Source organism: Buteo buteo, chromosome 10 (genome assembly GCF_964188355.1).
Source record: "Buteo buteo chromosome 10, bButBut1.hap1.1, whole genome shotgun sequence".
Taxonomy (NCBI): Eukaryota; Metazoa; Chordata; class Aves; order Accipitriformes; family Accipitridae; genus Buteo; species Buteo buteo.
Window position 1 is genome coordinate 39,171,978 of NC_134180.1, and position 17,917 is coordinate 39,189,894.

Here is a 17,917-nt window from a genome sequence, read left to right on the forward strand (position 1 = left end):
TCTGCAGGGCAGTAGCAGCTCTCCCTGATTTCCAGTTAAACCCCTTGGGACTGTGAAATAGGAGATCAGCACAACTTCAGCCAGGGAAAGTGAACCTGTCCATAGCCAGGTCTGGCCAGAGATGGTCAGCTGAGACAGTGTCCAAGTTATGATGGCTCTAAGAGTTCTGGATTAGTCTTGCCTTGTGTTTGGTCAGCTCAAAAGGTAAGAAGGGGAAAATTTAGGTCTATTTGCTCTTGCCTATGTAGACATGCGTTTAGAAAAGCAACCTCTCCCAGAAACTCCAATTCCTTCTGTTGGGTTACCCACAAGCTGAGCAGATCTAACCGGTGCATAAGCTCTGACCCTCAGCCTGCTCAGCACTGCAATAGCTGCTTGAAAACAAAACCGAAATGCATGTTCACAGGCCATGTTTTGCAGGATCACTGGAGCTGTTATCTTTCATGAATCCTGCTGGCTGACTTTGAGCACACCTTGTCTGTGGGCAGAACAGCTTTCACCCTGAAGAAAAAAAAGAAAACATCTTTTTCAGACAATATTTCAGTGTCTTAACCTGCTGTGCGTTTCCCTCTGGGCCTCTTGAATGTATGAGGTGGGAGCTGATGGCTTTGCCTTGGTCTGAATTCTGCTGCTACTGTGCTGGGGGTTGTGTGTCCCTTGCTGGGATGATAGGGTTTGGGCAGGCGCTTTTGCTCCCAAAGATAAGCTGGTGTTTGGGGTTTTTTTCCAGAAAACTTGTTTCTGGGCTTTTTCTCCCTAGCAGAAAATTTATCTTCACAACGATTAAATGGAATTGTCTGTGGGAAAGGGATTGTTGGGAGAGGTGGTGGTGTTTCTCAAAATAACCACTACAGGAGGATTTGTAATTTTAGTGCATCACAGGGTGATGCATTTTCCCCAGAAAGCAGAATAAGCTTTGGTATTTTATCTTTATTGTAGCGTGGTAGCACCTGTATTTCTGTATCTGTCTTTTGGTCCACCGATGTGTTATTCTTCATTGATATGAGCATGTTTGCCTTGCTAGAAGCCACTGTGTTTGCATTACCACTTCCTATCTGCCAGCTTCTGGCCCCACTGCAGGGCTCCTGATTTTCCCATCTCCAGCTTCTTTCATCTCTTGAATATTCCTGAGCTATATTTACTCGAGGCTCAACCTCATGTCCCAACCCCTCATCTTATATCAGGAACCGTCACGTTGTGTCGTTTCAGTCCAGCTCTCTTTCCAGAGTTGTGCATGGGAAGCACCACCTGAAAAGCTGTAGTAAGCTCACCGTTTTGTTTTCCTCCTTTCCTGTGCTTTTCGCAGCATCTCCAGTTTTATGATCCTCTGTGAACTATAGCATTTCTCCTAGATCTTTTATGTTGATGTTAGGGGATTTAGACCTGGATTATTTCAGTGGTTCCTTCACCTTTTAAGAAATATGACTGCGGAGAACTCTGCACCCTCTGTTTATAGTCCTGTCAAGCTGAAATCCTCCCATACCTTCCTGTATGAATGAATTTTTCAGCTGTATTTCTATGCCGTTGAAGGCCCTCTCTGAGTCCCAGAGGTACACAAGTGTCATTTGCCACGTGTCCAACATCGCGCAGGAGTGCGATGCAAGGGGGAACGCGGACCTCCCATGGGGCGGCAAAGGGTGTTTTGGCATATCTGTGTATCAGGCCAGGAGTCTGGAAATCCAGGAGAAGTGGGGCTGCAGGACGCTTGGCTGGCTTTGTTTTCTCTGAACGCGCTGGTGCTGGTGGCTCCATGCTACTCTCTGCATGTTTTACATTTCATACCTGATTTGCTAGAAGAAAGTCACCAAACAGAAAATCTGACAAACAAACCACAGAGAACATCTGATCTGATGAGAAAATACGTAAGCCTGTTAGTGAATGTAGGCACGGCAAGGGCTAGCATTAATGGAGAACATATTTGTTATTAAATCCCATCCACGTAAACCAATCTGAAACAGATGTGAATGTTAGTGATATTAATAAGTGGGCAAACTCCAGGGATCCTGAAGGTACTGCTGCACGGGGGGGAGAAGGGGCAAAGACACATCTTTGCTATCAGCTGGGTTTTAATAAGGAAGGACTGTATTTTTACACTGTACCTTGCTTTGCTTTCCTTGTTGGGACTGAAAAATGCAGCATGTGGAATATGGAGAGAGGGGTGTCGGATTAGAGTGAGGACAGCTGCCTTTGGGAAGGGAAGTATGACGGCTGGCAGTAGAGTTGGGCTGAAAGAATACCAGGTTCTCTGCCCCTCCGTCTGAGTGCCGCTGGGCTATGATGGAACAGTCCCAAACAATCCTGTCGTGGCCAGGAGGGTGAAAGGCTAAAGTGTGCCCGGGAAAGATTGAGTCGCAGAGAAGTGAGAGGTATTGCTTGGGTGATAAAAGGGTTTTGAGAGCAATTTTGCTCAATCAAATTTGACAAGATTTTTCACTACTTGCAGATTTCCAGTCCTTTCTCTAAAGCAGGAGGTATCTAGACCTTTGCAAGACAAGATTGCTAGGATTTTTTTGTATTGCAAGCTGCTGTATTTTCCCTAGCCATCTTCCCTGAAACAGCTGAACCTTTTTTTGGCTGATGGCTAAAAAAAAAGAAGGCACAACAAAAAATTCAGCCCAAGGCAGACACTTGGCATGGAAAATTGCAGCCCAAGTGGTTTAAGTTTAATAAAGTTATTAGCAATTGAAAACAGGGCTTTATAATTGGAAATGTTTGGCAAGCTCAATAATAGGTTGTGCTACCAGCCTTGCCTCTTAGATGTGTGCATGTACAGGGATGTGCATACACGCGACACGAAGACATGCGTTTGTGTTAAGATGCTTCTGGCTGGGAACATGCACCAATGCAATGGCACACCGACATCCCGTGCTTCCAAGACACCACTTTTTATTCATCTCTTTCTTCTCAACCTTAATTCTTCAAATTTTGGTTGTCCTTCCTCCTCCAGTTGTTATTAAAACCAGACTGCAAATGCTTCTTGTCCTCACTGGAACAAAACACTGACTCTTCTCATGCTCTGAGAATTATTATTAAGAGGAGAATTCACAATGGCTTTGGGGTGGCACAAAGCCAACTTCCAGGGTGCTGGGAAAGTAACATAGATGCTTCGTACCTCTACTTTCTTCTTGCGCATTGCAGTGGGAGTGGGGTTGGCTCGTTTTCAGTCTCTGTGCATGTGCTTGTGGCCCTTTGCACGACTCCATCTCATCGAGTGGAGATGGCAACTTTTGGGTCGCTCACCTGACCGGACGGCACCTACCTGGGGTAAGAAGTGTCCTTGCTGGGCTGAGTCGGCCAGCCTGTCCGCTGTTGGCCTTCATTAGGGCTCTCCTTGGGGTTTGCTGCTGCTCCATCAGGCGTCCCAGTAAAGTTTAAACTCTCCATTACCACAAGCCCTACTGCAGCCAGGAAACGACGTCAAGTGGAGTCATCATATTGTTTGAATTACACCAATATGAAAATACATGAAAGCCACAGGGAGCCAGCATTTTCCCTTCTATATAAAATGGGGTTATGACCATATTAAAAAACACAACAAAACCTACCAACTTTTAACAGGAGATGGTGGAACAGAGGCCTTAAGTGATGCCGAAAAAAACAAGCATGAAAAAAATTACATTTGAAATAAGGCCCTGCTCTTTCTTCTGCTCAGCCTCGTTATGACCCCTGCTCCTGTCCCCTCTGCACCTCCACTGCCCTTCATTTTGGAGAGGGGAGAAGAGCAGCTTTGGGCTGGGGCTGCTGAGTGGATGCTGGTGGGATTGACAGGCAGGGGAGGGAGGCATAGGTCTCAGCACTGCAAGGCATGGCAGCTGCCTAGAACTTTTTTGTCATTGTGCATTTGTCATCAGCTGATGTTGGTCTTAAAGACCTGGCTAAAGGCTGCGGAAAATCTCAAGTCTGAACAGTGCCAGTTTTGGGGGTCTTTGTACCTGGTTTTCAACCCAAACGTGTTGAGGTCTCTTTTTGCACAGCATCTGGGTGAGCCATCCCAAGGGCTGGTGGCTGGAGGTGCCTGGGTGTGGGTGGGTGCTTGGTGTCTCCCCGGGGTGCACTGAATAGCCCTGCTCTATTCAGAAAACGTCTTTGCCTTGACCCAGCAAGTTGTGATCCTTCACAAAAGGAAAGCAAACCTGGGGTTCAGGTAGCAAAAAAGTGGCTAGAAAGGAGACTATTCTCCAATCCTCCAGGTGTTTACAAAGGAGAAAACATCACCATTTTACCAAACTCTCTTGTAAGCTGCAGAGCCATTTCTCTGACAAAAAAGGGGAACATTCCCAAAACAGCACAGAGCAGGTCTCTGGCACTTTACACCTGGGCAGCACAAACCCTCTTTCTTTCCCCTGGTAGCAGCATAAAGCAGTGGGACAAAAGAGAAGCTTTCATCCTGCTCTGTGAGACTGTCAGACCCTGGGCCATGCTGTAGGAGACCATCCCTGCCCTGGTGAACTACCAGCGGGGCCAGCTGAGGCCAAGGGGAAGAAGGCTCGATTGCCTTCCTACTTTACAAGCGAAGAGGAAGCCGGGATATCCTGATGTTCACGTCTTCTCTCAGGACCACAAAAGGTGCCACTGCAAGGCTGGACTTCACCATCCTCAGCGTGCCAGTGAGCAAAGTTCACTGGAGGACAAGCATCGTGTCCTTCTCAAACACTTTGCTAGTTCTCTATTGACTACCAGTTAGATTTCATTGTTGGTAAATCTGAACTGACTCAGGCTTTCAGATGCTGCCGAAATCCCCTGAGAATCTCCTACTTCTTCTTCAGAAGCAGAGCAGCTTGTGCGCTGAGACTCATACTGGATATTAATCATTTGTTTTTAACTCTGTTTGCAAGGCTGTGATACGCTCACAGCTCTGGATCTAAGGCAAACAAGCCCTACTGAAAACCAAAGTGGAGCCTTCATCCCTTTCAGGCTTCTTGTTTGTTTCAGTGTTATGAATGGTGTTTGCACTCTTTTTAATCATCTCAGCTCAAGGAGTTTGAGTCCTTTGCTGTTAGTAATTTTGATATATTGCTACCATGTACACACCAAAAGTATTTCTACTTTCTTACCTCCACATATGTATGCAGTCAGGAACAATTACAAATGTCAATCGTGTCTGCTTGCTAGCTTGCTTTTTTTTCCCTGTTGGTCGTGCTGTAAATCATTTTCACATTTACAACATTAAGAAGGCGCTCTGAGCAATCATTCTTGTGGTCAACAAACTGTTACTGCTTCTCAAGTGTCATGGGTCACTACTTAATTACTGGATTTCACTCCCAGTTAAAACCATTAATCTTGTCTCCACCACCTTTCTCTGGGCCTCTCAGTCCAGTATGTTTTATGTTAGGCACATACGACTCAAAGTGCTGGGTTTTTTCACAGCAGCAAAGGTTCTGTCGCTGGGATTTCTGGGCTTGATAAGCAAAATCATGCAACAGAGGCTTTCTTTGGACTGAGTCGCTACAAGCTGAGCCTTTCTGCAGAGAGCTGGGTTTTTCAAACAGATGCAGAGATACCAAATACAGCAAAAACAGTAATAGGGGAGTTCAGCGGTAGTGCTGAGCTTGCACTGGGTGATGCCACCTCAGCTGCGGGAATTCCCCAAGCTTCATCCCACTGGAAGATCATCGCTACGTCCTGCACACTCGGCAGCTGCGCTCAGCCGCTGCCTGAGACCAGGATGGGTATGAGCACAACAAGGAAAGGCAGGGTAGCCTGGGAAAGCAGACATTAATTTATGAGTCCTAAAGGTTCATCAGGAGTTGAACTCGCCTGTGAAAGATTACACATGCCTTTAAGAGGGTTGGCTTCTGCTCTCATTTACTCTGCCCTCGAACAGGGTGGAAATACACAGCCTGTGTAGATGGCAGGGCAGCATCTGACTCCTCCCCATCTGTTACTTGCATTGATGGGAATTCATAGGTGTTATATTAGACAGAGAAAGGCTCCCCTGTTGTTCCTTACATGAAATTGCAGCAAAAACATATTTAGAATTATAAGCAGAAAAATGGAACATAAGGGCTACAGAATTCTAACAAAGCTTGTTTCATAGGCCACATCCACAGTGCGTTCATACAAAATGCCACGTGAATCGCACTTAATTTACTACAGAATATATTTTGCTATTTCAGCAAAAAAAAAAGGAGAAAGAAAAAAAGCCTGTGGAGGACAAGAGCTTTGCTGCATGTTAGCTGTAAAAGTTCCACAAATGTGGAATCTATTAAAACTATTATTTGTTTATGATGTGAAAGTGATTAGTCTGTTCCAAAAACAAAAACATGAAAACTCTAAGTGCTGGGACTTTTCAGGAGAATAGCCACTGATTCTTGATTATAATAATTTATATAATATGACTCTTTTTCTATTATAATTACTGTAGCACTCAGTTGCCTTAACCAAAGTCAGGGTCCTCTTGCACTTTCATCTAGAAAACACATTCCCTGCCCTGCTGAGCTGCTTCTAAGCAGATGAGAGCTGAATGATTCCCCAGTTTTGGAGATGGGGAACTGAGATAAAAGGTCAGCATTACTCGCCCAAGGTCACGGTGGTGGTGTTGCGCAGCAGCTCAGGTACCTCAGCTCAGCTTTTACCTGGAGCCACGTGGCTGTGCTGATGAAGTCGGAACATTTCAGCGTAAGCGAGCACAGGGACATCCATGTGGCCCCAATTACAGACCCAGGATCTTGGTTTTACTTCCTGGACTGGTTACAATAACAGGATGCTGGGATATTTAGGCTGCATTCACTGCAGGGAATGTTTGTTCTTTAAAAGCAGAAAAAAAGACTGTTGCCCTCTAAGATGCCTAATCATGGAAAGATGGGGATTTGGACTTATTCTGTATGTAGAAACCTCACCCACATGGGGCTTCTTACCACCTCCTTTCACGACGCTGATCACTTTTGATTTTAACGTCTTGCTAGTGTTAATGTACTCCATGGCTTTTGGGGGGGACCTTATGTTCGCTGTCACCCTCCCTTACTGATGCTCACCTGGCTGTTTGGACAGCTTCATGAACCTGCCTGCCTGCAGACACAGAGCCTCAGCATGGTCCCTGTTGTTGGAACCTCTCGTGAACCGTTTGCAGGGCCTTTTAGAAGCCAGGTCTGCAACGCCTCCCGCTTCCCAGCCTGCTCACCCTTCCCACGTGCTGCATGTCCTACCCCAGAGCTGCTTCTCACCTTTGAAGCATGGGCACTTCTAACAATATACAGCTAATGCCTGGGTTCTGGTGACCATGTAAATGCCATCGGTGAAAGCTCTTATCAGTGGGGGCCTTCACTGGTGGCTGATGATCAAAACAAGTATCTTTAAGTTTAGCAGTCTGTTGGAGGTTTTGCCTCATTATTCCCAGGCAGAGCATGAAGCTCTTCAAGGTGTTCTGGCCTATGTACTTTAAGCCCATCGTTTCGTTTAAACCACATTTGATTTGGGGTGCGAAAATTCATCAGTCATCTTGCATTACCCTGGAAGAGCAATTGTGGCTGACTACTGTTTCCTCTGTCTCAGTAACTTGCCTGCTCATTTTAATGTATTGGTCATTACGGGTGTTGGACTTAAGTACAATATTCAGTTGGTCTCACCCTGAGAGGGAAGCCTTTCCTCTCTTATGGAGGTTTGTTTTGGAGAAGAGACAACAAAGAAAGGGCAAAACACTTCATTTTGGGAAATTTTAGTATTTAAATTAGATTGGGTACTGAACTGTTGCAAAGTAGTTATCAGGCCAGGCCCATGCTACCTTAGAGAATGAAATCCCATAAACGTTCACTTACTGTGCACGCTCCATCCTGAAATCAGTTAAGGGCTGTTCGCCTCTGTGTTCATTGTGCAAGGCTGTCACTGAACCTTCTAATTTACAGCCCAAATTTCCTCTCAGCCCATTCATATCCCCAGGCTCCAGTGCTGTTTTTTAGCTTATTCACTCTTCTCCTTTCCTGTCACTGGAGAAGTGTGAAGATTGCAGTCAAGGGGTGTCTTCACTCTCATCGTAAGTAGGCCATCCTCTTCTGGTTTCTGCTCCTGAAAGCACTTCCCTCTTCTGCTAATCCCAGAGTTCTTCCTTTCATACGTTGCCCTGTGAATTTACCTTCCTTATGTACAACTGGACACAACACTCCAGTACAATAGTGTTATCACTTCCCTCCATCTACTGGAAGTGTTATTCGGTGCTCCCAGGTCTTTCCACTTCAGTCGGGTTACAGTGATATTTTGCTTCACACCTTGCACCACAAATTTCTGTGCATTTTCTGCGACTCCTTATCTCAAGATCATCCAGTTAGTGTTAACTGTCTTGTTCTCCTCTCTGTTTAGGGTATCTCTGAAACTGGGGTCATCAACAAGTTTCATTAGCACATTCCTTACATTACGTGCCATAGTCATTAATGAGAATACCCGGCAAGATTCCCAAGACCTGACATTGAAGAACTCCATGAGTAATTCCCTTCAGTTGAAGAATTTCCTTTTCACATAATGTGTTTCCTTTCATACAAATCAACACTTTATGTACTTTTCAGATCTTGTACAAATTCCTATTTTTTCCTGCAAAGAGCCATTTTCCATGTGGCCCTGTATGACATACCTTACTGAAGTCCAGATCAATTGGATGCACTGTATGTCCTCTAGGAAATCTCTAGCAAAGAAGCCAGATGAAATTACTATCTGTCTTTGGCAAATCCCAATGTTGTACTCTATCCCAGTTCCCATATATACTTATGTCTTTCATTACTCTTTTCTTCGACTGCTGTTTTAAAGCCTTGTGTGCTATTGAAAATGGTTAATGGCAACTGATTTTACCTGCTGCTTTAAAGCAAGCTATTTAAAATCTTTGTCCAAAGTGAATCTTGGTGTCTAGGATGCAGCTGACCCTTTTCTGGAGTGGGGTTTGCAAGCTGGTCGGAGAGCAGGTTACCTGCCTCGTTAGATCCTGTCCACAGCGAGGAGAACCAGCAGGTCTCCAAAGGCATCTGGACATTGCAAAGTCAGGTCCTAGCATTCAGAGTGGGATCTTGGGTGACGGAAGGAGTTAGAAAAAGTGTCATTCACCCCAGTGGTTCTCAGTCAAAGCACATATGGGTCACGTTTCTCTGTGGCACTTTGTGCCCAGATGGGGAAGGGAGGAATTTTATTTCTCCCTTTCCCCACTCGCCCATTATATCAGAAGAAACTGGAGTTGGCTTATGCATTCACTCCCTAAATTACTGTTTTTAAAATGGATGTTGAGTGGATGTGAAAAGGGGAAATTTATTGTTGTGCTTTTGCTCCTGCTTGGAAACGCAAATTTTGGCTTGTATCTACACCTATATTCATACAAACTCAGGCACATACACACAGTTTTATATAAAACATGTGAAACACCTGCCTGCGTTTGAAATGAAAGAAATGGGTAGTTTGTCCAATCTGAAAAATACCAGCCAAAAGAGAGGAGGGGAGGTAACATGGGTAAAGAATAAAAAGAGTCTAAATAAACTTGTCAGAAAAGGAAAACTGGCAGGTGCAAACCTGAGTGCAACAGAAGGGAAATGGGAACATACACGGAGTGTGGCAACAGGAGGATAATTAATAGATCCAACAGGAAGGTGTGGGCTTGATCTGGGAAAGTAAGAAAGGAGAAGAGAGAAATTCAGCTCTTCACTAAGAGAAGAAAATGCTTCCCAAAAAGTCTGGCATGGAAAGAGGCCTGGAACGGAAGAGAATCTGGATCTCCAAGTAAAGGAATGTATGAGATGAGTCAAGAGGGAGAGAGAGATTTAAGGAAAAGGAAGATTTACTTCTATATCACACATGGGAGAAGAGATAGCAAAAGAAGTTCCTAATATCTTGGGAGATTTCAGGCTAACAGGAAGAAATTTCCTTGACTTAAAAAAGGCATCTAAATGTAAAGTGGTTTTTTACCTTGCCCATAGAGAGATCTTTCTTTACTCCTTTTTGCTAGAAGTTTCTGTAAAAAGGAGTGGGTGACTGGTCCTACTGGTAACGTGGGTCCTGGACACCAGTACACCTGGGTGGATGTCTCCTTCTCCCCCCAGCCAAGGATCTGTCTGCCCCGTTAGCCTTACAAAGACGCTGATGCTGACCTGCTACTAATTTCAGGGGAGGCAGATTCAAGGACCTAACACCTAGACTGACTTGGCTCTCAAGGCATGTGTGGGACCATCTCCTGGGCACCATCAGCCAGGGTTTTTATATAGGTGGAAGTGTAATGATTTTAGTGTAGACATGCTCTAGAAATACTTAACATGGAAAGGAAAGTGGCGTTTCTTAAGGATGACGTGAGCTGGTTGGAAGCAGTAAAGCTCTACTTAGAACACCCACATGCAGGTCTGGATCTACTCAAAGAAACCCAAATCCACCCCAGGTTGGGTTGGTGAAGCAGAGGGTTCCTGAGCTCCTGGAAAACAGCTCTTGGGTCCCCTCCCCAACCCTTGCCAGCTTTATCCTCCGTTACAGGTATTAATCACTCTTCCTGCATGGCACTGTGCACATAATTTACCCCGGTTTTCTACCACATACAGCATGTAGTTAAATTCCACCCAGATCCGTATATCATAACACAGTTCATATGAGGGTAAAAGATGCACAGTGCTATTTACCGTATAGCCTCTGTGTGAGGTTTCTGTGGTAGACCCAAAATGCAGCCACAGGGGCCAGGCCCTTAAAGCATTGCTCATTTTTCTCTCTGCTCTTCGTTTTGCTGTCATGGGGTTTATTGAAGCAGGGTTGATGCAGTGACCAGTGCTGAACGTACCATGCATACATGGTATCCTAATTTTTTACATTTTAGTTCAGCTGTGCCCATTTGGGGTTAACTTTCTGCTAATATCCAAGTGCTAATTTTACTGCTCTGGGAGACTGATGAATGTGAATTTCAATGTCACATAGCTACACTTGGAAACCAAATTTAAAAGCTGACGGGGCGAGTATGTAGTTTGGAAGTAACTTGGCAGCTCCCCCAAACAAGGCCAAACCCAAACACAACATGGATGCTTTGACTGGTCACAACTACATGACAAAACTCTCTGATGCAAAGGGCAAAATCGCACGTGTTGCATTCAGACTGATCTTCATGAACATAGCATGAGTGGGAAGAAAGGTGAAAGGAGGCCCATAAATCACATGTTGTGCAGTACTCACTCAGCAGAGGAAAGTGAATGCTCGTTTTGGGGCTTAGCCTGCAGATCAAAGCAAGGCAACCATGCCTTTCATCTCCCCTGCCTGTGGGAGGGCTGCTGGGACTGGGTTTGCAAAGCTGCACCTAGGGAGAAGCCTGGTAGAGTCTTTAGCTGAGGGCTGAGTTCGGCACGTCTCGGAAAAGCCCACAGCGAAGGGCTGGGTTGACCCATGACATTACTTGTACCTGTCTTCCCCTCTGGCCGGCTCCTTTGATTCCCCCTTAATCTGTGCGTAACCTCCCTGGGGACCTGACGTGAGGAAGCGCCGGGGTAAGAGTGGCTGCGCTTCTAACCTGGCAGCATCGGCTGGGTTAGGTGGGAGGGTAATGCTGCATTCACACAGGGGTGACAGTGAAAACTGGCTTTTCCGCTCAGTCTCCTCCAAGCTTATGTTATAAAGACACGGAGAGGGCCGTTGAGCCAGACCTTAGCACGTGGGAAACTGCAAGACTCGAATTCAGCCTTCTCCCTGGGGACAGATGTCCCCCTTGACCTTGGGCAGGGTGCTTCGTCCTGTTCCATGCCTCAGTTTCCCCCAAGTGAAATGAGACAACAATCTTGTCTCCCGGCGCTTTTGACCAATGGGGGCTGGATGTGGTCACAAGTATCTTAACAAACGGATGGTACTACGTTTTCTTCCCAGTATTTTAATCCAGAAAGATTTCCATTTCCCTTCTAGCTTGTCAAACTTGTGGAGTTAGCCATGGCAGCATAAACAGCCACTGAAATGGAAATTTCTAGTCAAAATAAGACAGATTGACTTTTTTTTTTTTTCCCCTTTAAAAATGAATATCTTAAACTGACAGCGTTGTCTGCGGGTGGCAGATCTCTTAGGCGAAGCTGGAGATGTGGCTTGCCTTGGCCTCTGGTGTTTGGCAGGCAGAGAAATGTCCTTCAGCACATCTAAGCTGCCCAGATCTTTGTTTTGGATGTGTCTTGTGTCTTCAAGAAGTAGCGAGTGGTGTCAGGCTGGGAGAGCCTGAAGATGGATCACAGCAAGGAGCGTCGTGTCCTCCGAGCGGCTCCAGTCTCCCAGCCGTGGGGAGGGAGCTTGGCTGCCATGTCCCCCCTCGCCTCCTTTGCAGGAGCACAAAATGCAGGATTTAGGAAAACTGAAAAGGGTGGTGGAAAGCCTGTCCCTCGGTGCAGTTCTGCAGCATCAGACTGAATGAATGATGTGTGTCCGTGTCTGTGGTGCATTTGTGGGACTGAAGCAGGTTCCCTGGGGTGTGTCCATTTTGTTCCAAACAGTTCATAAATCTAGTAATTACTAACAAAGGATGTTCTGTTAAATGTAAATAATATCTGAAATATAATCTCTATAAATGTGGTTCATTTAGCCATTAATTTTATAGATTGTTGAAGTAATTAACAGTGCATAAAGAGGACTTCCTCCAGTGCAAGTGTGATCTTTGGCTGAATAGACCTTTGTAGTGATCTCTAAGACGGCATCGCAGAGTGGAACTGAATTTCATCTTGCCTTTATTTCCTTATTTTAGCATTTTAAAGTGTTTCTAAAATGATTTTATTTTTTTTTTTATGTGCTGGCCTTTAGTAGTTTAACTTGTTTGCTTTTGTGGGTCAGTATAAATCATACTGAAATTCGTAAATTAGAGTCCTTCTCAAGGTAAATTATTTAAATACTCAAATATATGAACAAACACTGTCTTACACAGAAAGGCTGTCACGTTATCTATAGCTAGACAGAATCTGCAGCATGATCAGGGTATGTTTTGAGGTGATTTCCACTTCATTTGCTTTTTTCTCTCTCTTCAAACACACCTTTTTACTTTGGTTCTCTGCATGCCTAGTCAGTAGCTAAAAGCAGTTTAGCACTGCAGCAGAAATGAAGATCTCTGTTTATTCTTGCCGTCTAAAAGTTATATTCTCCCAGTGGGAAATCGGCCAAAGAACAGAACATACTCTCCTACATTGCTGCTGCCGTTTGATCTCTCTCCTTCACCTGTAGGCTCTCCTACCACTTGTATTTACACAGACCTTTTGCAATTTCATGTCTGCAGATGAAAACTCCTTCTGCCTTTCTTCTTGGAGATTTTGGTCCTTCTACTGCCAAGAAAAAGTGTTGCTTTGAGAGCGTGGGAAAGATGACAACTACAGAAAAGGCAACACAAGCAAACAGCGTAATGCAGCTGCTTCACTGGGCACAACCTTGCTCTCCCCGATGGCTTAGGGAGAAAGAGATGCTCCAAGCAGGCCATAAGCATAACAGATGGGCAGAACCAGTGACTTGATTGTTTTTCCCTCCTGTTGATGGAGGAATAAGGACAAAGGACAAAGTCGGACTCATGGTTCTCATCTCTCACAACAACATGAACCCCCCAAAAGACAGAGCAGCCTCTAGCTGTGGATTTTACATGGCCATTACTGGATTTTCTTGCAGTGCAGATGTTGCTGCTCTCATGTGTCCATGAAAGAAACACACGTTTAATACCAATCAGTGAGACAAGGAGTTGTGTGGGTAAATCTACATATCAGAGCTGTCACTTGATTTTGCTGGAAGAGTCCAAAAAACGTAAAAACCCCAGCTCCCCCTGCCATTAATGGTGGATTGTCTGTTAGGATGAGCTCTTTTCATCTAACCCATTTGGTTTCCTTTTGCAAAGAGTTCTTCAGAAACACAACAGATTTTCAGACATGCTTTTCTCCTCATTAACCTTATTCAAATAAATTTGCATCCTGTAGTTCCCAAGATGTCCTTGCAGTGTCAACATCTGTTTTGGTAAAGATTTGTTTAATAGGTAGCTAGAGCTCAAAGTCTTTGCTGTCATAATATCCTTGCCCTTAAAGAAATTAAGGGGTGCCCATTTGGCAGTTATTACAACAACTCTTCCTTCCTCGTATGAAGGAAATGATACCTTATTTCTCTCATTAGAGTAAAATATAACCCTTTTAATGCGTTGGTGTATCATTGCATAAATTATGAGGACTTCTCTCTGTTTATAAGGAATGCAGACTTTTCAAAACTGGAGTGCAGAGACACAGGGCCGCGAAAATAAAAAGCAGATGTCTTTCTCCCTCTCTCTCAGGAGGTTAAAGCTTATCAGGGTATTTTAACTCTTGAGGTCCTGTGATAGGCAACATCTATTGAACAGAGGGAACTGGAGCTCTCAGGTGCAAGATGGGGCATTCAATTAATCCCGGTTTGCTCTCAGGATTTATCACGGGGTGAAACTAAGTGTGGCAAATATGGAAGGGAAGTTTTGCTATTGTTGGGTTTTCTTTCATGTAAATGAAGGGAAAAGGTGGCCTATAAATACCTATCTGGCTGTATCATTGTGCCTTCTGAAGCCCTCATGGCAGATGTTCTTGTGGAGTTGCTTGCTGAATTTGCTTATCAATGTGAAGTATATTTCCCCCTCTGCGATCATCACTCTGTGGTTTTTGTATTTCACCCACTGCATCTAAGCAAGTAGCAGGAGTCTCTCCATGTGAGTGTTGAAACACTTGGGCTAGCACAGGGAGGCTGAACATGGAAAGATAAAAATCAAACCAATCTTTATCTTACTCATAACCTCTGTGCAGAGGAGCAGGTGACACAAAGCCATCTGTGCCATGTTTGGGGACCTCCTGGGCGGGGGGAATCCTAACATGTTGCCTTAAGTACCATTTCCAGATGGCTGGAAGCATTGGAAATACACCTGCAGCCTGAGCCCTCGCTGAGGATGTAGTGGCTAAAAAGGGTAGTGATTTCACCATGAGAAAGTGAACTTAAGGCATGGATATGCCTCTTCAAGGGCTGTGGGGTGTTTGTGGAAGAAGAGCGGTATTTAAAAAAAATCCCCAGAAAACAGATATTTGTCATGAATTATTGATTTAAACAAAGTGTGAGAGCCAGGCAGATGACTCTAAAATGTGTGGCTGGCCTGTACTTCGTGGTATTACCACAGTGGTTTATAGTGTTTGGAGGGAGAGTTATGACGCAGAACAAATGAGATAAAAAGCTTGTTTAAGTGTAATTAAATGGGTCTAAAAGCTGCCCATTTTATGGGAAGGAGCTGCAGGCACGGTGCCAAGCTGTAGCATGCTGTAGCATGCTGTATGGTTCACCAGCTTGTCATATCCATATGGGCTGATTCAGAAGAATCTGTTTAAAAGTCATCCAAACAATTTATGGACGTTCTCATCACCGGGCCTAAGTGCACGAAGGGAAGATACACCCAACGAGGTCATAAAATAGTACCAGGATCTTCTGCTTTTAAAGACAGCAGTTCAGATGTTCAAAATTGTCATCCACTGACATCACCCCAGTAACCATTAGCCCTGGTGGGGTGGTCGTTGCCTTGACATTTCCATATGGAGTACTATTTGTCGGCAGCCAGCTGAAACGAGAAAGGCTCACTGAGGCTGGACGCTCATGCGAGGCGAGTCACGTTGCCGATGGATCAGATATCCTTGCAATGGAAATGCTCCTTCAGCCAACAAGTTTCTTCTTTGATGGTTTATCCCAGGGAACTGAGCTGGTCAGAAATGTTCCCATGAAACATTGTTCCTTGAGCCTGGCTTATTTTGCTGGAACTGTGCTAAGCACAGTTGACTTTCCCCATGCCTGAGGAAGAGAGCTTGAGGAAACCCACCTGTACTCCTGGCAGATCTCTTCCAGGACAGGAGAAACATAGTGTGTACAAGTCTCTGGCTCCCGAGCGGATGCACCTGGTGGATTTGCCCGAAGGCCAGGGGTGCTGGGAGCTCTGCAGCTGCCCGCTGAAGCTGACAAGCTTTGACGTGCATTTCACTGGGAGGCTGCAGCAGGGTCTGGGGAGCTTCTGGCTTCCTGGAAATTGCTCTCTTTTCAAAAAACTGAAAAAAGTTTCTGTTCAATTTGGATCAAAACCAAATTTTGTATATATATATATTTAAAACCCTACATTTTCAAGGCACTGGAAACACTGCTTTTCAGCCAGCTCTACTTGATAGTTTTATAGGGCTTTGCCATAATAAAAGTGAAGTGAGACGAAACAGAAAAGCCCTGCTTAGTAACAACAGGGGGTGGGGGAGTGGGAAGGGAGGCCTTAACCAGAGACAGGCTTGCTGGGTGACTGTTCTGCCAGCAGAGCACAAAATACATGTGCCAGAAGCGTGATCAAAATCACGTGGGTACAAGGCTTTGCATCTCACTGCACCGCAATCCAGAACAAATTGAGGTGCCTCTTTGGAAAGTGGGGTGTTCTGTCCTGAACGGTCACTGGTGTCTTTGGCCAGGCAAACACTGGATTATTTCTCAGGCATATCTATCTGAACAGATGCTTTTAGCCTCTTATGGCTGTCTTCCCACATATGGAGCTTTGCTTTGTCACCAGACCCTGCCAAAGATCCAGTCCTCCTTTTGACAACAAAGAACTGTTTTTATTTACCATGAAAGCTGGTCTGGCCTTGGTTCTCAGTTTTGTAAATTATTCATCTCGTGTCAGTAGTAGTGGAGCTCCTCTCACATGTTAATAAGTTTCTTTCCAGCAAACTATCAAGTCCAGGGTTTTTTTTTTGGTTGTTTTTTTTTTTTTGGGGGGGGGGGGGCGGGGATAAAGGGGAAGGGTAGTAAAGCAGAGAGGACTTAATAAATCACTGTCTTCATTAAAATTAACCAGCCAGGTGACCATCTCCCCTTTAGATAATGTCCCGTCCACCCCTTGCGTTGGGAGTAGCTATGTCCTGTCCTGTTTATGTATGGGGGACTGAGTGATAGATTAGCAGTTAGAGCCAGGATCTGTCCTGACATGCTTTTGCCTTCTTGCTTCCTAACTCAATTCCCTCCTCAGTGGAGGTACCTGTCTGAATCACACAATTACAGAAAAATTGGTTGGAGGGGATGTCTCAGTTGGATCAGGACTATCATCAAAACTAGGTCAGATCAGCCATGGCTTGAAAACAACCATGGATGCAGATGCAACATCATCTCTAGATAACCTTTTCCAGAGCTGCTACCTTGTTAAGTGAAAAGTTTTTGTAACATTCAAACTTAGCTTCCCATATTGCAATTTGTGTTGCACCTTTTATTAACTTTCTCTCCTTACCTGGAAACGTTTGGCTCCATTACCTTTGTCACCCTCCTTCATGTGGTTGTAGGTAACTGTTAGATTCCCCCTTAGCCTCCTCTTCACCAGGCTGTACAAGCCCAGCTCCTTTACCCTGTCTTTTTCTCCCAGCTGGCAATGAACTGCTGAATCATTGATTGCCACACTCTGAGTCCAGCTGTCCAGCCCATTTCCAACCCATACAATGATCTGTTTGTCCAGTCCATACTTCCTCAGCTTACAAAAGAGACTACCATGGGAAATAGTGTCAAAAGCCTTACTAAAAGCAAAGTGTATTACAGCACTGCTCTCACCTTGTCTATACAGCCAATCATTTCATCACGTAAGGCAATCAGATTGGTCAAGTGTGGTCTGCCCAAGGTAGATCTGTGTTGACTATTCCCTATTTATCTTCTAGTTCTTCCCATGTGTGGAAATGGACTCCAGAGGATGTGCTCCATGGTCCTCCCAGAGATGAAGAGAAACCGGCTGTCAGATATCCTTCTGTCACCTTTCTTACAGAGGATGTAACATCAGTCTTTTCCTGGTCATTAAGGACTTTCCCCAATCACTGTGATCTTCTGCAGGTAATAAACAGTGGTCTCACAGTCACATCATCAAGCTCCTCCCTGAGGTGCTTTCACCCTGAGGTGAAAACCATCCATCTCCATGGATTTGAATATTTGCACCTACCCTGTGTTGTCTCTAACTTGTTGCTCCTCCACTGTTGGCCGTCCC

General features: G+C 44.9%; 1 long non-coding RNA gene across 2 annotated transcripts in view; it reads left to right on the forward strand.

Annotated features, from left to right (window-relative positions):
• The window catches only part of LOC142035262 (uncharacterized), a 291,199-nt gene that overhangs the window by 132,529 nt on the left and 140,753 nt on the right, over positions 1-17,917 (forward strand). For both annotated transcript variants that reach the window (XR_012651841.1, XR_012651840.1), the window contains one exon: positions 17,598-17,766. This is a non-coding gene — a long non-coding RNA (uncharacterized LOC142035262). The remainder of the gene's footprint in view (positions 1-17,597; positions 17,767-17,917) is intronic.